The 23,415-nt window shown below is 34.0% G+C and overlaps 1 protein-coding gene across 14 annotated transcripts in view; it reads right to left on the minus strand.

The window, feature by feature from the left end:
- LOC118265725 (basement membrane-specific heparan sulfate proteoglycan core protein) overlaps positions 1-23,415 on the minus strand; it is a 165,312-nt gene that overhangs the window by 57,845 nt on the left and 84,052 nt on the right. Inside the window, exon 1 of one of the 14 annotated variants that reach the window (XM_050704278.1) lies at positions 14,375-14,503. The exons of the other annotated variants lie outside the window; for them this stretch is intronic. The gene's annotated coding sequence lies outside the window, so the exon portion shown is untranslated. Of the gene's footprint in view, positions 1-14,374; positions 14,504-23,415 lie in introns of those variants that run through there. 14 annotated transcript variants of the gene reach the window in all.

A 23,415-nucleotide genomic window follows, 5' to 3' on the forward strand; every position in this document is an offset into this window, starting at 1 on the left:
CAGAATGTCAGGTAGAAGTAAAAACAGTTCTAAAGCGAGTTCCAGCATTCAGGCCTAGATTTTCAAAGGCATTGAATTACGTTAGAATTGAAGACACGTAACCTCATTAAGGCACACGGCCGTAACCACATCCCCACTTGCTACAGATTAAATTTGGACAAGCCAAGGCCAGGTACTGCTGTATTTTACCAGCTAAAAGCCGAAAACATGGACCTTTCCTTGCAAGCTAGCAAGCAAGAACTTGCCTATAATGTCAGGTTGAGTTTCGGTGGACCAATGTTAAATACCTACATCAGTTTACGGTATTTTTATAGGTAACGAAATTTAATAACAGAAACATTGACGTAACTAAGGTTTTGACTTGTACCGTTTGAAATGTCTTAAGCACCATAGAGTTAGACCAGGGACAGGGTAAGTTGAGGTAAACTAACCATTGAAGTGAATTAAATTAAATCCAACTGTAAGCCCCTGGTTATGTCAAAGTTGTCAACACAGTTGTGGGACTGACGCAGTGACGAATTGATTCCTGTTTGAATACAGCAAACACGAGCCATTCTGTTATATTGACGACAATGTTAGCGTGTATGTAACATCAACGACGAATTGGTTTCAATCGATTAAAAGTGTTAAAAGCATTGAAGACGTAGCCGACGGCTATTGTTGGACAAATGCTGCAAGTCACTGTATGCGTACATAAGAATAGACTTTTAAAATTCTAATTTTGTTTATGTATGATGAAACAGGCTGAATGTATAAATTCAATCAATGAACGTTCAATTTTTTGGTCGGCGATTTGTGTTTCAAATTCGGAGCCACAATTCCATTGGTAGTTTTTGTTAAAGTTAATCAAAACTAGACGTTCCTTCGTAAATCGCTTGGTAACTAACACCTTGGTGCACAAAAGACATTTTTTCTCAGAAGCTTACAAAGAAAAAGTTAACACTATGGCTGACTGAGCTCCGGTGTTATTTGAACCGGTAACCGCAGCTTAGCAGCTGGTTACTCGACACTAACAAAGAGAATTTTGTGTTTTGATGCCTTTCCATTGTTCATCATCTAGCCGTCAGCGAGCGTCAAGTTACGCGGGTAAACACAACTATTTAGATCGTTGATTGTGGTCAGTGATTCTGTATGGTTTCTATTACACTGGAGTTAACAAGCCTTGAGAAACATTTGACACCTGACATAATTTATAAGAGAATATCAATGTTGTTCTTAAGTCTGTTTGCAGTATTTAGATAAGTTTACACGACTGAATAGACTTAATAGCATTGTATCCACCATTACAAAATTACCTAGATTGGACCACGTATTTTATTATCTATTATCCTTGATAACGTCCATTTAGAACTTTACTGTCTTTTAGATTTATTGTACTTTGTCTAATTATATACAAATAGGCTTTGCCATAAATGTCAAAATATTAAAGTTCACGTAAGTAGTGGTCGTGAGTTATAAAATACAGGGATTATTAATGTTGGTATGTAAGTATGCAACATCATTAAATATCCAAAGTTTTATTCAAAGAAACATTAACAGTATATTAAGTATGACTCTTTATAATGTCGTTACAAAACAATTAACAATATTAAAATGCGCTTCAGAGAAATAGAAGGTTAACAATAAAAGACAATCTAAAGAAACGATCCTGTTTCTTTGAATTTACGACTACAACTAAACTTATGTTCGACAAAAAAGCAATAACAGCTCAAGTTGAGTGCGCCATCTTTGTTTAAAAAACAGAAAAGCGAGCACCCGATCGTATTCCATTACAAACGCAGAACAAAAAACAATTTACAAAACTAATCTGAATTTCTAAATATTAAACTCATTAATGTTTGGTGGAATGGTAAATTATTGTCGATCGGCAACCAAACTGCCTCAGTACGAACCAACAGTTTGACAAAAACTAACATTGCGGGACACTTATTTAGAAACTGATATTAATTTGAACGAGGCCATGGCTCGCGTGCTTCGCTCTGCTTCGATGTTCCTGTGCCTCGATTTAAACGCATTAGCGACAAACCAGCTAATGTTCGCCTTTGTGACACATCTACCGTCACATTAGGCTCGTTATGACAACTACTGAGTGTAATGAACACACTTCCGAAATTATCAGAAATGTAATTTGTTGCGTCTAAATTAAATGTACGTCAATTAAGTAGTATAAAGTTGGTAAAAGCGTGGATTGCATCAAATGAATTGGTTTAGTAAAGTTGTTGCACCTCCTGTGTCTTTGATAAAATCGCTTTGTTTCAACTTTTGGACAACGAAAGAGAATATTATAGTTGTTATTTATGCAAATCTGGGCAACAGCACGACATCGATGCCGTCCTTTGGGGAACTTCTTTGCCTAATGTTCACGACTAACTTGTACCGATCAATTTGCTTTATTTTTACGTCATAAAGTTCGGAGACGATTTTCATTGTACACGAGAACTTAGTAACTGAAATATTCTGATGAATTGATATCTGTCAGCGTGTTTGTTCATAAAGAAATGTTTTCCGAAACTACGACCAATAGGTACGTGTAGTAAGTCATTTCTTTTAGAATCTAGTAAATAATGGGTGACAACACAAAACTAATATAGAATTATATTTGGTTCACTTTATATTAATTAGCACCTACATAAAGAATACAAAGCCTTTTTGGAAACGATTTTTTTTAAACAAAGAGCGATTGATTTGTTTTAAACAAAGAGCAAATTTCGATAATAGAGCTTTTATTAAAAATGGAGAATGTAGTGCATGTGTTGTCATAACGTTTTGTAATTCGTACCTACACGTTTTATATTCGAATTAAAAATACCTGACAGCTTTAGAGAAAGCGTGGCTCTTGTAATACGATCAAAGAATATTAGCTTTCATACAGACAATATACCCAGGTACATATCTACATACATAAATGTATGTTTCTGTCTGACCATTCCCAATGTTTTTTTTTGTATGTCCAAAACAGCCGGGTGAAGTCGTGAGAATATTATTTTTCAGTTTTCACGAAATATTTTATAAATAATTATGTTAAAAAAATCCATTACATCGGATTTTAAAATACAATGTTTTTACGTACAGATACGCAAAAAAGTACAAAACTAAAAAAATATATTTCCCGGTTTGAACTGAAACATAAAATTTTATCAATTTCACCAATTTTATATTAAAAGTATTAAAACTAACGGACCTTGCGACTCGCGATTATAAAAAAAAAACTCGCTATCGCGCAAATGAACATACGAATAAAAATTTACCAATTTTATTTTCACGTAAAAATATTTTATGTGCCTACACTTACAAAGCCTATTGACTACATAATAAATAGGAAACATTTGAAATCTCATCACGAATTTGCCAGACAAGCAAATTTTCCACTGAAGACCGCCACACATTTCGAGTACCTACCTAACTGAAACTTGTTCCATATTCTAGTTCAAAGGACTCCGTAGCCTTTTTAATTCAAATCATCCCGAAGCTTAGGCAGGGGACACACTCAATCGAACTTGTTGTGACGTACCTGAGAAGTTCACAGTCTCAGTAACCGACACCTTTTGTTTTGTCATTTGAGACGGTCGACTTGGCGACTATAATAAACTTCGCCTGGTTACTGGCTACAAGTTTGGTATTGTACTCTAAGCTTTAGTTTATAGTTCGGTGGAATGAGCGTTACTTGGCTTATGCGGAACGTTTCCTTATCGGACTTTTGGTTACTGTTTAACACTATTTAAGTTAACGTATTTTTTACCCAACTATACCTAGTGCAAATGAGAGTAATGGGTTCAACAGTCTTATGTATGTTAGATTCAGGTACAATTTTTCCTCATTAAAATAAACATAATAGTTCTATTGTAGTTTTACAAAAAATGCAGTTTTACTATTCGCCATTTATGCTCAACACAAAGCCTCACCAAAAGGGTTTTCACGACCTTCACAAAGAACCCTAATTTAGTACAGATATGCGCGGTTTAAATTGTGAGCGTGTTAACTCGCTTTCGTCAACTTTAGTCGTTTACTTAACTAAGCAACTTTAACACTACTAATATGGGGGTACTTTCTAAAATATTTACTTGACACATTTTAATCTGGATAAAAAAAGTTGTTTGTCTGGAAAAATCTGGAATAGGTTGCTTATGGGCAGACGTGCTCCATTCGTAGGCCACATCATCACTTACCATCAGGCGAGATAGCGGCCAAACGTCGGCCCATTTAACATAAAAAAAAAATCTGTGAACTTAATACGTTCTCTTTTACAATAAGGCTTATTTTTCTACTGATCTAAATTATTTATTAAGCACCAGTGAATAGCTTAAGTTGATAAATACTTAAGTAATATAAATGAGAAGTAGTTAGTTACAATATTCATTCAAGGTGCAAGTTTCAAACTGTGTGCACAGCTCTATGGAAACTTTCTTTGTAATGCTGCGAAGTTCTTGTCTTGTGTCGTCGCGTAGTCGTCGCGTAATCGTTGCGTACCCGCCTCTTAAACGTAACAATACAATACGTCTAACAAGTTACTTCTTATACGCTGCGTTGACTAGACAATGCATTTGCAATGCGGTATCTTCTATAATTATACATATGTATTGTAGAGAGAAGATTTGATGATTGCTTTGCATTGAATAGACTCCTAAACTGGGATAGAATTTAATAATTATATCTTCACATGAAAGCGTTTTGTTTTAGCTAGTAGCACGGTTTAATTTATCTAAATGTTTTAACAAAATCTCAAAATGTTTGTTGAACAACTACATCGATAGTTTACATGAAATATAAATATTATTTTCCCATTTACATAAATCTATCGATCATATAAATTAATGTTAGTGGGTTTTACCCATGCATGTGTGCAGTGCAAATGTTCGACTGACGCCCACGCGGCCACTGAGCCATAAATGATACCATAAGTAGGCAACTATACCTAATACACAGATATCTTAACTCGGAGCTATGTAGGCGATATATTTAATCTTAAACACATTAGAGGAATGTACTGTCGCTTTCAAAGAACTATCGCATCGATATGGATAGAGAATTGTTTGTATTTACATCAAAATACATGAGTAGCCGATAATAATTTACTACTAGAGACTATGGGCTTCTTGACCACGTAAAAGTGGTTTTCTATCTCCTCCATGATTAGCAGAAGAAGAAAAGAGTTCAGATTTATCAGAGAACGCTGTTGTCTGGTCTCTGTCACTTGCTGCTAAAAGAAATAGGCCCTATCCCTATTTCTATATGTTTTACTCTACCAACTACCAATGCATTGTATTCTGCTATCACCATACTCATTTGTTTTAAATTGTCTTCGATCTTTTCTTCACTTAGCATCAGCTGTATGCATTAATCTCAATTATCATCTCTGCGTCTCTATAAGGTTAGGTATATTATGTTCAAAGCTCAAATTAAGTCCGCTTTAAACGCTATATTCTGTCATATACATAAAGTTTTAAATAAACCAATATTATTTTTGATCACCAATTAAAATCAAGTCACGTTTCTTACATCATTACGTACAATGGAAATCGTATCGTAAGGGCAAAAGAATAAAGTTCACGTGTCGAGATAAGGCTGACAATAATATTGAGCACAAGTTTCTGTGTGGTGTACACTTAATTTTATTGTTATGCAATAAAAACATAACCTATTGGTTATCAGAAGATTTTTGTAAAAAATAAACTTTACCTATTATAATGAAAATATCCGTTGTCGAATTTAAAATTGACATAGAATGATAATCAGCTACGTATCATATTTTTTGTAAATTTCATAAAAAAGCAACGTCGCACCTTTTATCCCCGATGGGGTAAGCAGAGGTGCTCATTACGGCACGTAATGCCGCTATACAATGTACACCCACTTTTCACCATTTGTGTTATATGTCCCATGTAATAGACAGTAAGCATATTGCCATATACTGGACACAATTTCAGACACCGTGCTACCACTGAGAAATTTTCGAAAAACCGAAAAAAGCCCAGTACTTTCATATCATAGGAAATTAATCGATTTGCGACCAATTAATTAGTTCTTAAAACTCACACAGCAGTCTTACCAATAGACCTATAGTACAATAGTTCAGTATCCTTGACCAAAAATGGTGGGCATGATAAAAGACATCAAGTAGCTATTCTTCATTTAGGCATGTCAATGAAATGATAAGCTTATTATTATTAACAAGTTTATGTGACCCGCTCGAGCGTTTATCAAATACTAGGGTCTTGGTAACTGACGGACATTTGATAACTATGTATGTCACACAGACTGAGATATTGAAAAACAATGTGATTAATAGGGTTGTTGCTATGACAACGATGATTTATTTTATTGGTTTTTTTTCTTAAAATTTGTTTGTGAAAACAAGTGGTCTGTTTTGCGATTGTTGAGCAAAGGGTTTGCGGTTCATCGTGAGAATTATTAATTATAAAGTTTTTCATTATTATGTAGCGACACCTGACAAGTGACAGATGACAGAAGTCGCATATAGACTATCGACGAGCAAATCAACGGCTAACGTCATAAGTATCCTGCATCGCAAATTAGAAGTTTACATGCGAATAAACATAGGTAGAAAATCCCCACAATTATGTAAATTTCGAGACTGTGCATACTATCCCATACTTTTAAATACATGTCTCTAATTCTACATGTTATCTAAAATCTTCGTATTCTTAAAATTGAGACTAGAGCTAGAAACAGCATGTTTTAGGAAACCTAAGTCTGATCTATTGTTCACACATGAATGAGAGAACAAGAAAGGGTCCGTAAAACAAAAGTGTGCCGAGAAATAACCGAGTAAGAACTGTAAGATATTCTTGTTTAGCTTAGAAATCTTTGAAAACCTTTCAAATTATGGTTGGAAATCTATTCCTATTTATTACTTCGCCTTTAAAGTAAGTAATTATGTTAATGTCTAAATATAGAAAAGGGACGCACTATATGTATTGTGACGTCAATACCATTAGAGCCTTTATGTAAGAAAGAGACAAAGAGATTTCTCTACTCCCACATCTTAACTTATAATTTTTGAATTATCAGTATTTTTTATAAAAGTATTGTTTATGAAATATAAAATCTAAGTATTTATGATTAAAGGTCAATTTTGTTAAAAAATTGAAACGTTGACCACTAGCAGTAGATCAGATCCATATTTTATCAAAGTATAGCTACGACCCAGTTGCACAAAGTTTCAAGCCAACTTTGAAATGACAACACAATGCAATAGTGCTGCTATTATAAATCGCTTGAAGACTTGGGGAAATATAGTAAAGGGCCACTATACTAAAGACCTATATGCTGTCCATGAAACAGGTTTGCCACAATAATCACGCATAGTCTTAGTGACCAGGAGATTAGAGATCACTGATGCCCGGACTCTGTTGAATGTAAAGTCTGAGTCAAAGCCACCAGGAAGCAAAAAGGTAACAGACATAACCTACTCTACTGTCATCACATGACAGAAGTAAAGGATTATCTAAACAATGGTATTATAATAAATAATATACTAGTAGCTATTGTCAATAACCTGCCAATTATAGGTTTTGACGTACATTTTACTTTTGTAGGTTTCAATATTGTGGATTTATTTTCGAATCCACAGCTCTATTGTTTACTCGATACGATCCCACTTACAGTTTGTTAGGATGTATGTATGTATGGAGATATGTATGTTTGTTATTCTTTCAAAAACAAAAACGAAACACCGCTGCACTAATTCAAATGCAATTTAGCACAGAGGTTGATGGTATAGAAAGAGGTAGATGACTGTCTGGAATAACAACCAAAATTAGTTTTTAACCCGAGAAACAAGTTAATCCCGAAACAAAACAGAACCAGCAAAGCATATCTCAGGTCACCTGATAAAAACATGCTAGACCTACTGTACGAAATACAAAAATAATCGAAACATGTATTCACTATCACTATCTTAAGCGGATTCATTACGAAGCTACCACAACGACACGCTACAAAGCGATGCTTAAGTTCAACAAATAAATGTTAGATTACTTAGAACAAAACTCCTACGCATCGAAGTTAATATATTCACAGTTATCTATGACAAACATCTCATAGGCAGATCAAAAGCCTATTTAAATGTTTCTGGAGGCTAAATAACACGGCGTCTCCCTTCGAGTGAAGGCACTGCCTGTTTTACATCTCGCTTTTATATGTTGTTTGCATTTACAAAATATGTGCGTTTAGCTTTGTAACAATGCGAATATCACTGACTGAAAAAGTTTAAACCTTTTTTTGATAGGAGAGGTACACTTGTTCGAAGTTTGATTGTTATGTTATTTATACAGATAAATATGGTCTTGACTGATCGTAACGTAACTACTCTCAATAAAGAGAACTTACAAAAAAAAAAAACTGTAAGAGAGACATGCTTCTGTTCGCTTCTACTTCTGGTCTTTTCCCACTTTTTCAATCGAACATTTCGACGAAAAAGTTTGTTCGAACGGGGCGTGGGTGCGTTCTCAAATAAAACGTCTTATTGCACAAAGAGATATGACCTGGTGTTCCTATCAGATATGTAGTATGTAAGATTCGGATTTAATATCCGCACGGGAACTGAACTTGGCAGTATGAGCTATAATCTCAATTAAACTAGGTATATTGTATGCTTGTTTTTATTTTTGGAAAAAAGTCCTTCATAAGGAAGTGTCCCTTTTATACAAACTATTATATTGACTGAAAAAGTACTAATGATTTAGTCAGCACCCGCCTTATTCACGAGATTTAGCAGTTTTAGCTCTCCCGTTTTTGGGTAGTAATAGTAATTTCATGGCGAAAGTTTTCAAATTGAAACCGTTTAACAGTATTACAGAATTTATATAAACACGTGCTTACGTAAAAACCTATTTGTTGGTCGCGCTTTTGTGTCAAAGATCCACGCATCAAAGGAATAATAAACTTCCAACAATGTTGTTCTAGACACAAGTAATTCGTCTCCTATTACGTTCGTAATACTGTAAAAATTATTCCATGTTTACTTGTGCCAGAGATAAAAACAAACAGATATAAGAAAAAACAAGGGTACCTCCGTCTAACAAGTAGCTTACACATTGTATTTTCGATGGCTATGAATAGAATGTTCACAGAACAATGTTTGATGCGAGCAATCGCTGTAATTTTGAACGCAAAAACTGTTTTTAAATCTTCTTTTTATGCGTACGCTGGAGTTCATTAGATTAATTAATCCACTACGAGGTACAAAATTGTTTGTAAATTGGAATTATTCCGATATTGCAACTATTTGATTTGAAAAACTGGATTTGTTTATCTGTTACAGTCAAAGCCCGAACTACGTTTAATCGTAGGATTTACTAGGAAATCCTAAGATTTATTGACATGTGTTGGTAAAGGTAAGTTTTTATTCTTATTTGAGGATTTGTTTGGTTTTATCATTCCTATTCAGTAAATACTAGGTTTTATCCATGTGGACATTTACCAGAAATGTTGGTTTTAGGAATAAAACCATAGTTATTTGATTCTTAGTCAATTATTTTAATCTTTTAACTATTGTCACACACTTGTTTAGCTTAGATTGAATTAGCATATTATAGTTTTATGTTATACCTAGCTGTTTTTGACGTTCAAAAGTCTTTCCTTCCTGGACTATTTGAAACAGACTTTGATTTCTGCCCGGAGGGTTTTAAGTAATCTAGTTAGAATAACTCGGCTTGCCCTATCTTTTGCTTGAACGGACACGTCAATAATACGAATTTTTCAACCTTTACTGCGCCTTTAATGTTAATCCTAAGAATCCAGGTGAATGTTGGTAAAATTTACAATAGCAAACATTTTTACGGATATTCACTACTCATGTAAGTAATTGGTCGATACTAGGATTTACTGGCAAATCTATAGATTTACAGTAGTTTGATCTTTTACAGTAACATATATGTACATAATATGTTGTCGGGCAATATGTGTGTAAATTGATATTAATGTCCTATGTTCGCTCTCGTTGCGTGTAATTTTGTATTGTTATTTTGTGCAACTCGTATGACACAGGATTTCAAATTATCAGTTTCGGATTGACGAATCAGTCAGAATTGTCAGCAGTTTTATTATTAATTAGAATGATAGGAGATCAATATCTACAGACGAGTATTATTTTTATATTGCTGTCATTATTTTAACAAGTTCCATTTGTATTGTTTCAGTTTAAAGTCCGTAGTTACTTGCAAAGGGAGATGAAGATCAAATATAGTATCGTAAGCGGATCAATGGCGGTCGGCAGTCGTATTGCAAGAATTGTAAATTGCATTGCGTCTCTAGTCATGCTTCTTCAAACCAGCTTATATTGTCTGAGGAACTTCTCGAAAGTCAGTTGTAAGCAGCTTATGTTATTATTTTGAATAAATTTTATAATATTGCTGCAATAAAATATTTATTGGTCAATGCTTAGAAGACTGTTCCTTATAAGGGTCTTGATACCAATTAATTGGTTGGCTCGACCTCAGTGCAACGCCACAGTATCATTAAAGACGTCTTTTAGTAGATTCGTGTCTTGTTTTGAAGCTGTGCTTCATTCTCTGGTGTAAACTAGCTTTCTTTGATAAGGTCGTAATGCAGTATACTGCCATAAGCTGTAAGTACTCGAGGAGGTCCCGACAAATGCAAGATGTTCTTTTGACGTCGCCTTTAGGTACAATTTTGAATGCAAAGAGGTTTTTGTATTGAGTTAAGTATGACGCTTCAGACTAGGAAGACTTATTTTGACCTTGTCTCTTTGTCTTAAGGTGGTACCTTTATTAGTTTTGCTTGTAGGGCGTATGCTAGATGCCAATGTAAGTTTTTGAGCAGCTTTGATTCTGGTTAATAGGGAGTTACTCTTTGGCTTAAGTTATGGTTGAAGGTTTTAAGTATTCGGCTTAGTAAGGTCTAAACACGTTGGCACGCAGCACGCTAACTCGGTGGGGTAGTGGGACAGACGCAAGCGCATGCTGCATGCTGGTTTTCTAACGTGTTGGAATGCACGATCCGAGATATTACTAAATACTGTTTAAATATACTTTTGCAATGGACGCGATGACAAATTATAATTTAATTATTAGAATTTTATCTTAGTAGGGTTTAAAAAGTAAATTGACATAATTAATCGAATGTCAATGTCAATCCAATACATTGACACTTCTATTCACCCGATCGTTTTAAATCCTATTTGCCTATGGTAAATTTGACATTTCAGATCAAGTATTTCCCAAGCTGACGGACTGACTGACATAAGACTAAAATTATGAGGTGATCTAGTTCAGTAACCTAATTTGCTAATGTGACTGGACATGCGTTAATAGGTTATGCGTTAACAACAATTCAGATTTATGTTTCTAACGAACCGGCGCACATTTGGCAGTGCGCACCTGGCAACGCGGACGAATCACGCGCAGGGTTGCCATATGATACGATTTGTTTATGTGCTCGATAATAATCAGTCAATGTACCGTATACAATTTCTTGTTCCTTAGAATTGTTTTTGGGTTGTGAGATTTTTGTTTATGTGGGTTTTATATTATGGGGGTTTATTTATAGAGAAGTTACATTTGTTGGTTTAATTGATCATAATGTATAATATTTGTTATATTTAACCACAGGCCTACATTGTGTTTACCGAAACACCCATTACGTTACACTTTTGATCAACAAAAATTAACACATCTCTAGTAAATTATACGTTAAGAATTCATTACTTTTCTGTTCTAAATAACACCCTACAAATTATTGTTCAATTATTTTTCTATAGTAGTAAAGTTTAAACGATAATTCCAATTAATTTAACCATAAAGAACCGACAATGCAAACTAAAATGACAATACAATTACTACGAAATATTAAAAATAAGAAATAACCCTAAAATGGCGACCCTACGCCCAACAGGGTTGTTAACCCGAATGAAATCGGTACCGTTAGTTACCCGCGCGCGCGCACCTTCGCGCTCCTCGGATGCACTACGAAAATGCAGAGCATTGCATCAAGACTCTCGTTCGTCACAACTGTCCAACTGATTTTAGATCATGATGAATTACCGATCGATAATAATGTTTATCGATTAAAAATATATTTTAATAAGATTAGACAAAATGTTAATTTATGTTAATGTGTATTTTAAAGATTAAATTTTATTGATTGTCTTTAGTTTTTTTAGATCAATTTTTGACGTTGGTTTTATAAAAATTCTGTAAAAAAAGAAGAGAGAGATCCTGAGATGTTTGAATTATAATTGACAGAATCCTTAAATATATATTTAATTCACAAGATTTTTTTATCAATGAAAGTTTCAATATTTTTGTTCCTATTCCAATTATAATAATACGAAAGGTTATAATTTTCAGAAAATACCAGTGATATTGTGTACGCACATCTTGGGACAAAGATACAACTAAAATACACATACTTTTTTTTCTTTATATTTATATTAGTTTAGCTACAGTTATTATTTAACTTTTTTCAAATAGGAAAAATCACTTTCTAAGTATTTTAATCACATACTACTTATTTGATAGATAATAAAAAATGTATCAATATCAGAGACATCTCAATCTTTCTAGATTCATAGAGAATAGTGCAATAAATTTTATAGAATTAAATAAATAAAAAAAATGATTTTAAACATTAAGACAATCATTGGGTGCAATGCAACTCGGACACGAGTGGAACTTAATTCGGACATAAAAGTACTGGATACGTACATTTCGTAGTTGACACGAACATTCATCGTGTTACTGTCTCCTAGTATTTTTTTAATATATTACACTACTCACGGGATAGTAAGATAAACGGAGAACTCAGGGTTGGGGAATTTTTCATCTCAAGAAACTTAACCCTCAAAGAAAACAGTGAAATGGTTTTTTTTACCATCTCGGAAGCTGTACAGAGACTTTATTCCAAAATGCCTTTTGATTTGAATGTGCTTTTGATGTTACTGAGAAACAGGAAGCTTAGAATCCTAGATAATAAGGTATTTCAAATATTAGTATTATTTAAAATACCTAGCCCTTTAGCTGGTTTTTATCGCGCTTAGACCCCTAAGCTCCTTACGAAGTTTCATCTTTTGAAATTTAAAGGTATATCAATTATTACACTGAATATTTTTTTATATACATAATTACAAAATTATAATTATTATTTTACCATAAATAAGGATTTTTGCTAATAGTTTTGTAATGTTGTAACGTTTAACGCGTTTGTAGTAAGATTTTAGTTTTTAGCTGGATTGAGCGCTAGAGAGTGATATAGGATAGTTTTTTTTTTCTTTTAGTAGCCGAGTAAAGTTGCGGACGGAAAAATAATTATATATATTCGTGATAATCGCCGACTTTACTGAATTAAATAAGATTGCATATTTGCGTCAAGGAGCTTAGTTTGGCTTTAAAATAATTTAATATTTTTAGGACTGGTAAAATTCTATGTAATAAAAAATACATACAGGTTTGAAAAGTTCATTTTCAATATACTTAAGGTACGTTGCGTTAAAAAAAATGGGTGTTGATCATAATTTTATTGCGTCAAATTTTGTTTGCTGGTACAACAATGCTTTCGCACATAAGGTACGTTGATATTACGTATTGTGTTTATTAAATTACAAAATCCAATTAGTAAAGCTATTGTTTTAACAATTATATGACAATGTTGTTAATTTCGTATATTTTAAATCATAAAATGGGTCAATGCGAATAGTTAAGACTGAACATATCTGCAGAGATTTTAGTTACATTATTAGATCTTGGAAAGAACAGTACTTTATTGTTTCCGGACTCGACGCGTATTAGAAGCACTTTTAAGGATTTGTCCGACGGGACCTCCGGGCGGGCTGCAGTTTCCGCACAAACGGGTTTTATAAAAAATAATAAATGCTTTAAAATTTGAACACATTTAAGACGTTCTAAACCCCGTTTTTACATACAAGAAAATGTATATTACATGTTTTATATATCTTAATTTTTTAAAATACCAAATTAACCAGAATAAATTAACCCAAATTAATAGTACAATAGGTCACCAGTGCCAAGATTATCTAGAATGTCGTAAAACATCTTACGTGTCGTGATAGCAGCAGTTTGATCTAACTATTGTTTGCAATGATAACGAGATAACGTAAGCCTTCACCTGCCGGCGGCCGAAAATTCTTAATTTTTCACAATTTAAAAGTACGCTGAGACCTGTCAAGAGTTAGAACGCTAAGTTTTCCCCGCCGATGCAATCGTCGAAAAGTTACTTAAACTATTTTTCTCCGAAGACGTGCAACCGTGAAGCATTCGATGCCAATTTTAGGGAGAAATATTTTTTTTTAACGTTAGTAAAAATATTGAAGCAATTTGTATAACTTCCACTGATTTGTTACCGTTCTATGTGGTGTTCGATGTGTCGCGAAACTTACGGGTTGTAGTGAGACCGCGCGGGGTGTAGCGAGGACGTGCGTCCGAGCGCACGGGTGGATGCCGACTGGCGGCAGCAGCGTTGGCGGGAACACCGTCAAGCAACCTATGACTGCATCTCGCGGGTTGAATAACTCATTACTCGATGGGATTCGAAGGAAATCGACTACTTAGTAACGAACTGAAGTCGGTTAGGGATCGTATAAAGAGGCATCACGAGATATTTCGGCACAGCTGAAATGACGAGGAATGAGATGGGATTATTATTAGGTTTTTTCGCGACAACAAACCTACTGCCTAGTTTTAATGAGCGTTTCTGTTGTTGATACTACGTGCGAGGTAAAATACTCGTAGATACAGCATATTACTCTGATTGCACAAGAATTTAAAACATTGACATTCCGTTAAATTATCCAGTCCCACATACATTTATGTATGTAATGTAAGCCCTGCATGGCTGGAGATTATCGTTTCTTATTTTATAGGCTTGTTAAATCGAGCTTAATGAGGAGAAATCTAGTTTTGGAACTCTTTGAAAAATTCTGCGGTGACCGAGCTGCTGGAGATTTTTTGCTAGCAAAGTTTCGGTCTGACTAGATTTTACAAGGCTTTCCAGAGTCCGGTCGACACTTGAGGAAGTTTAGAACGACAGTTGCGGGGATTAGCCGGCTAGTTGGATGTTCCCGAGGTGTTATTCCGACCGACTTGTTACCACGTTCTCTTTAGACAATAAGGGGACATTTTCTAACAATGATACCGTTTGATAATTCTAAGATTTTTACGTCGCTATTTTTGGATCAATTTTCTATTGTTTTATAAGAATGACCTTTTACATAAATTAAAAATCTGGTTGGAGTAATCTAGCATATCCAGAGGCTTTAAGAAATGTATCTGTAAACACATAAAACGTACCATAATATCGCTCATTTTCCTTGCAAAGACAAAACAAGTAGACCTTCGCGTTTACACCGTAACCTATAACATTATAACGTTAGTATTGAACGAGAAACTCGAACGTGTCTTCAATCACTGAGGGAAATGCAAGTGTGAACTTACTTACAGAATCACTTGCGTTATAGTGTAGTAAACCACATACTTACTTAGCATATTACTCGTAAACGGATTAGCATTGAACGCGAAGCGCGGGAAAATTTCAGATTAGGGCCAAGACGGCTGGATGCATTCACTGTTTTCTATGGATTCGTCACCTCAGTGATTTATACCTATTATTTAAATATTATATTAATATTGACTGCACGGTTAGTGCGGTGGCTGGGTAACTGGCTGCCGCGCAACGGGTAGCGGGTTCGATTCCCGCACGGAGCAACTCTTTGTGTGATCCACAAATTGTTGTTTCGGGTCTGGGTGTCATGTGTATGTGAACTTGTATGTTTGTAAACGCACCCACGACACAGGAGAAAATCCTAATGTGGGGCAACGTTTTTAAAAAAAAAAAAAAAAAAAATATATATTAAATGTTACTGCCATTAAATTATATTAAGGAATGTGAAGGATAGCTGTACCTAATACGGAAGAAAATGTGTAACAGTTAATAGTTCACTTTTTTGTCTTGTGGTTGTATTTTTGGGGGTATCGCAAACTTTGCCTCTTACCTTTTAAGCGGCTTTTCCAGATATCTCTATCATCATAAAGACATACATTTCTAAACTCGACCAAATGACTTAAAACACTTCTAGACTTAATTAGAAAATAAAACAGAAATTCCTCCAGCACTTCGTAGCAAGGAAACATTACAAACAATTAAATATAATTGTAAAAATAAAACCGAGGAATGGTGTTTGATGTGAAAATATTTAGCCTTTTCTCAGTGGCGTGAAACACAGGCTTCTAAGTAGTAAAGTATGTACCCTATCTAAGGAACCACCTCAAGATCGCTCTTTAAGTAACATTAATCGGGTTTCTTATCAACCCTCGCACTACCAAAAGGGCTGAACCGTCCCTAACGTCACTCTACAACTTTTAACCCTAACCGTTGGTAAATAGAGTGTATTTTTATACGTGGCACAATACAATGCTTGAGATTTTTACTGGCGTAGCTAAGCGAATCATACGTCACAATTTGCGGCTGTAAAATGAATTATTATAAATAAGTTAAGTTTAGCTAAATAAAAACGTCTAATTCGTTTGTTATACCCGGATGAGTATACAAAATGGGATAAGCAGTACACCTTTATTGTCATGTTGCCTTATTAAGCAAGGTATTTTATGATTTGTTGATAACTTTGGAACTTGGGACCCCATGGGGGTAGGCAGAGACAATGAAACGCCAATACAAATCTTACATACCGCTTTCGCTTCATCAGCAGCCGTCAGTCTTTTAATGCCTGCTTAAGGGTACTTTTAATTTGACCCTTATTTAACTATGAGACTTGATGTTTTAAACATCAAATCTAAAATTATGTTCAATATTATTTATTATAATTATTTACAACATAAAACAATCTTTCTTACTAACATTTTAACCAGTCGTAGAACACAACCCGTGGTACTATTTCAAGAGCAACTCCAATGCACATTGCTAGTTACTTACGAGTTAATAACGTGTACTTAACACCCAAAACGTGTGTTAAACATGAATAAAATGTCACCTCTCTTGAATCCGAGACACAAAGGAGAAGCCACGAGGTGCTGTCACAAGATCATCTTATATTACACACAGTCAACTTGACTTGGGGTATTAAAAAGATCGTGCCACAATGCATGTTTGGCGAGGCTGGTAAGACGGCAGTTTTTTATAGCTTTACTAGCTTCTGCCACGTTTTCGTGGCCTGTGTTATTCCAGACTATAGTTTACTCCTGTTCCAAATTTCATACCGATCCCTTCAACCGTTTTGACGTGATTGAGTAATGAACATAATTTTACACAAACTTTCGCATCTATAATGTTAGTAAGATGATATGGTGTTACGTACCTCCTTTTACTCCCTTGAACGGAAAAGAGGTGTATTTATAAAATTTTACATATTTTTTTCTCCAGTAATGTTATGATTTCCAGTAATATGAACAGATTCAAACGACGTTGTAGTGTAGTTACAACCCAAGCTAATGAAAGCGTGTTAAAAATATATTGTTTTTTTATTTTCTCATCGTTACAACTTTTTGTCTGCATGAAAATGTAACATTGCCGTGACGATGCCGTACTTAGGAGAATGTTATTTCACATTAGGTTAGTTTTTCGACGCTCTGCAAATATATCGCTAGCTTAGTTTTGTCTTCATGCAACTAGTGTAGCGTTGCCTTAAAAATAAACGTACTTGTAATGAAATAAGTGATCTTATGGAGTTTACTATAATTTAATATGAAGATGCAGGTATTTTAAAATACTAGTTCAACAAGTATATCAATTTTATTAATAAGTAGTTTGCTTATAACTTGGTATGCTCATAAATACTTGCCTGTTTTCCTGCTCCAAAGGAATTTCAGAATAGATTCTTTTAGAAAAAAAAAAACGCAAAATTCCTTAAGAATCTTTACATTTGATTACTTACTTCCGTACTCAGATACATTTAATGATTACTTAAACTATTCCTTAGTAACGATTTTGCTCCGAAAACAATTGCTAAGGACTGGTTTAAGTAACCATTAAATGACTTTGAGTACCGTACGACATTTAGGATTATTTTAACTAACAATAATTATAATTTCGTATTGTAATTTCTTTTCAGAATATTATTATTAACTTATTTTTTAAAATATAAGTATGATGATAAAATAAATAAATAACTTCTTTGCTAGTTTGGATGTGACTTTTCTATGCGTCGTTCAGTCAATCGATATTTATAAGTAATGACACGATATGGTACTTAATCTTCGCAGAGCAAATATTTGTGATCGCGTCACGCAAAAATAAACTTTATTCACATTGATATAGTTTTATCTAAGAGGTAATATAAAGTTGAAACAAACGATAAGACTCATTCAATATTTTAAACAAGAAGCAACATAGGTACCTACATCCGTAACATTGTTCTTGTGTAAACTGATGATAACTTCATTGAGTAATATTTTGTTAGTTAGGTAACAATTTAGTCGTGAGTTCAAAAGATAAGCAACTGGATGATTTGGAAGTGATTGAGGGGAGGGAAGCTGCGTTCAGTAGAGGACGTCTTGTGCCTTGATGAGGATGATGTAAAAGAGAGAAGAGTCCGTGACATTTAGTTTAATCCTTAGATTTGCGTAGCTTATCACACTAACATTATAAATGTGCATTTTTTTTATGTTTCTCTGTTAATCACGCTGAAATGGTCATGAGCTGACTTGGGTGAAAGGATACATTTCATCGCACGGGAACATGAACGAAGCCGCGGGCAGAAGCTAGTTATTACATAGTTTTCTAATACATATGTATACGAGTATGTATTCCCTAACATGTACGGAATGAGTTTTAAGGAGATACAAATATAACTATGAAAGATAATATAAAGCGGACCCATGATAAACTAATTTTGTGTATGTGCCTCAGGTTTAATCGGCAAATTCTTTTTACTTTTTTCGTAACTATATTATAATTTCAGGTTGTAACTACGCGATAGAGATGGACAAACGAATTGCTATTACATTAACATTATGTGTTGGCCACGGTTGTCACACTAAATTACAATTTGTGAGTGATCCAATCAAGGTCTCATCATCGACTACTTCACATGTATTACTTCAATAAATTTGCCCTTGGTTTGATTTTGTCATAATTATTATATCATAGTAATATTAGTCTAATTTGACGTAATATTATACCATACAAAGTGTGTCTTCGTGTCTAATTTCCATGTAGTCGATTAGTTACAAAAAATGGTCGTATAAAAGAGTTTAATACTGAAATTTAAATCTACCAGTAAAAATGATAAATTATCTCTTAATTCTTAATTTTTAGAGAAATAAGTTAATAGGTCTACGTCCTTATCTACATTAACAAGTAATACACATCATTTTTAAGAGAAATAAAACCAGTATTAATTGAATTTTTTTTTTTGTTACGGATATACAACTGTAAAGTGAATTGTCTGCTTTTAATCAATACTCTCTGATCTTATATCAGAGACGTTATAAACCAACAAACACATCGCTCTACTCAAAGCCTAAAACCTAGTATCTCAGAATTTAAACCTGGATGGGAGCTAGCTTTACGTAGAATCGAATATTTGCATTTTGGCTTTATATTGCCTATGTCAAAAGGTTTCGGTTGCTATCAATATAAGACTTGACTGGATATTGAACTGTCAAAACCTTGTTACGGTGCTTTTCCACCAGATATTTGCTATGCTACGTTGCAGTGGGTGCGTTTGACTTCTGCCAATCAAATTCATTTGCACACATTGGCATTGATGGAAACCGAATTTGCTAAGCTATGTTTTTTTATATGGAAAGATGTATGCTACAGTGATAGGTGTGTGCTTTGGCTTTCGATTTATCGATATATCGTATACTCGAGATGCGCATCTTCCTTGCACAGCTACATAGCTTAGTATCGGTGGAAACGTTCACATAGTTTCACAGCTTAGCTATTACATCTTCGAATTATAACTACATAGAGATGGAAAATCACCCCTATAGAATGATGTGTGCTATCTGTTGATGACTGCTATCTACGAACCGTCTTTCGAACTAAAGCACATCAATAGGATACTAATCCAGGGTACGTTTTGCTAAAGAACAAATGTTTAATTAATTAATTGTATGTATTTAACTAATTGAATACGAATGACATATTTTCTTTATTGCTATTGAACGCGCAAGCAACGGATATAAGGGAATTGTTTAAACTTGATTAACTTTCAATTATAACATATTTACTTCTTGTATTCAAACAAATGGTGAACAAAGCAAGTTTCAAAAAATATTGAGAACACTAGAACTAAAGCCAAAGAACCAGCTACGTCGCCTAACATTATTTTAAACGTTGTTCATTTACATACACACTATTTCCAAATGCTATTTTACCATCACATAGCAAATTGTCCTCTTGTCTCTTTGAAACAATACGTTTAAAATGAATCGAAAACCTGATAAACAGTTGAATACTTCATTTCTAATTTACATCGATGTTCCGATAGTTGACAATTAAAGGTTCATTCAGCACCTGAAATGACCAGTTTGCCCGTTACTGTCATATTACTGTGACATGCAGTAATTTAATATCTTCCAATTTATTCCCTGACCGAACAGTTGGCTGTTTATTGTTTAATATAATTATAACGTGTTAATTATTGCGTTCATTAAATAATAGACCACGTCATTCTGTTAGATTTTTGAAATATGTCATGGTTTATTCGATTAAAATATTATTATATAAGCCTATAAATTTTATTGTTCTCGCGACTTTACCAATAATTCTTCTGAATCTGCATGGACTTGGCACAACCTCTTTGTTACTGTTTATATAGGTACTTATACTACAGAACTCTTTACTGATACTTCTAATTAGTCCTAGTGTATTTATTACTAAGTTTCTCAAAGAAATATATTTTCTTCTAACATATGTAGGTACTGACGTAAAATCACGTGGAACGCGTAAATAGTAAAATTTCTTGCGAAGCTCATATCCGTCGTATTCTTCCGCCGATGACGTTTCGTTGACCCCGTCACGCTTTACAAGTCTTTCCCGAAACTGTATCGTAAACTAAACGTAATATTGGAGCTGGCCTAGTCCATAATTTTTATAAATATCTGACATAATTGTAACATAGCTATTGTAATGTAGAGATGATGTCGAAATTCTGGTAGAATTACAAAAAAAAAAAAAAAAAAATTGGCAATTATTTTTTACTGACCTAAAAATTGCCCCATGTATTGATTTGAAATGTCGCATGATATTTCATGCGACATTTCAAAACAGATAACACGAATCAAAATCTATTGATTTGATTCGTGTTATCTGTGGTTTTAAAATAATTGTTGAATATTACTTTCACTTGTAAACTTTTTTAATACCTACTTAATATTGTCAGTGCCAGTTCAATTCCAATTCAATAAATATGCTATCTAACGATGTCCTTTTCGGTTCAATTATCGAAAAACCATAAACCCATATTCATAAACCAAATAATAAAACTCTTTACTTTACATTAAAATAAACTATAAAAACGACACCAACACACAATATAACCATTTTCATAAAGATTCTAACGTCACTTAGCACTCATTTCTAAGTAAGTAATCATGAATGAGTCCGATTAGGTGTCGGCGTGTACATAAGTGACTATTAACAAAACAATGACACAACCTCTATGCGTGATTGCATAACAACATGTCGGGTGTCCGCTCCATTTATTAAGACATTCTGAGAAATCATTAGCGAGCAGTATTCGAAAGATTTGTCGTAGCTGTAGCAATTGAAGACGTGATGGTTCACAACCTCTGTACTTCTCAAAACGATGTCAATGCGGTAGTCGTTCGAAGAAATTTGATAGATGATGGACAAGTCCGTGACACCAGATTTAGTATTTTTTGTAGTTGTTTGCCGATTCTTATTAAGACAATAAATAAACCACACAGTAATTGATTGCCATCTCTTACCTACATTTTGTTCTAACTAACGTATAGATTTAAGAACAAGATTGATATTTTATTCTAAGAGACTTGGGGGTAAGAGTTCCGCAATAACGGTTATTATAGCGATGCGACGTGCAAAACAAATGTTTATTCAAACCAGTATCAATGTTATGAATAAGCTTATCAGCCGAGTTCTAGCTCCTAGACTAAAATATGTGTTAGTTATTTATACTATCCGTCCACCGTTGATGTTGTCACCCGTTACTCATAGACTATATACCTAGTATGTGACATCACCGTGATAAGTAGGAACGCTGCATTCCGGGATTCTCGGTTAAACACACGTATCTTCAATTAAAAGATTAACACCAGATAGTTAGTCAATCTATTACACTCTACAACTACTCCAGACTAGACTTTAATTTGAAAGAAATTACCTAAGTCTATAGACAAGGATTCCTGGTTTCGCTATTTAACTAAATAAGCAGTCTTTCATAACGTGCAATGAAGATCCAAAATATAAGTACCTATTATCTCAAGTACAGTGATTGTTAGAGTTAAAAATATTTGCTACTACCAAATTAGTGGGTTAGATAAACATAAATATCGGCATTTCGAATTGTCATCTATGGACATTACTAACTTTACATTTTTGTATAGGAAATGGTTTTTAAATAAAATACCAAAAAAAAAAACCTGAGACGTTTTAAAACATGCGGTGTAAACGTACGTCGCGACTGTGACCCATCTTATTCAAATGCAAAGAAAGAATGCACTACAGACAAACAAGTTCTTTGGACATAATTACAGGCGTACTGACAAACATAGTTTAAACAAAAAGTGAAATACTAAGTCGGAAGTATGTCATAAAATGTACTGAATGAGGGCGGTGCACGCAACGGCCCGCGGGCACAGCATAGGCAAATGAAGACTGTGTTCTTTAAACTAGTACCAACACCCCAGTGACACAAAACTTTTGCAAAACTCCTTTTACTGGCCTGCTGTTTACCTTAGCGTAATATCATTTACTATTATAATGTTCCTGGATTTGTTTGTAGGTACTGTCATCATTTTATTCTAGGTTTATGTTTAATTTTCACGCTATTGTCTCTTAAACAGTTTTTGCTTTACCTACGCACAATACTATTTCTTTCGTGTTTCTTTCACATAGACATCGCAAATTATGTACTATAGTTATTGACTTTTTGTATCTACCTAGGTAATAGTCATTTAGGCAGCTAAGAACTCCTGGGCAGAAAGCTTGAAGTTTTTCATAATGTATAGGTAACTTGATTTACTTTACATACGTCACTAGAATATATGACTAACATTGTGATAGTAAACTTAAAACATTTCTACAAACATACATAATTACTATCTAACCTAAATAAATTAATTCTTTACCTACATTTTTGAAGCAAAGTGCAACATTATAGGTTATCTTTACTTTCTTAAATTTTTCACAGATCACAATTCGTAAGTAAATATTTTGTTAGTTACCCGACTGCGCCAGAAGGAGGGTTATGTTTTTCGA

This window comes from Spodoptera frugiperda, chromosome 25 (assembly GCF_023101765.2).
Source record: "Spodoptera frugiperda isolate SF20-4 chromosome 25, AGI-APGP_CSIRO_Sfru_2.0, whole genome shotgun sequence".
In the NCBI taxonomy this organism is placed as follows: domain Eukaryota; kingdom Metazoa; phylum Arthropoda; class Insecta; order Lepidoptera; family Noctuidae; genus Spodoptera; species Spodoptera frugiperda.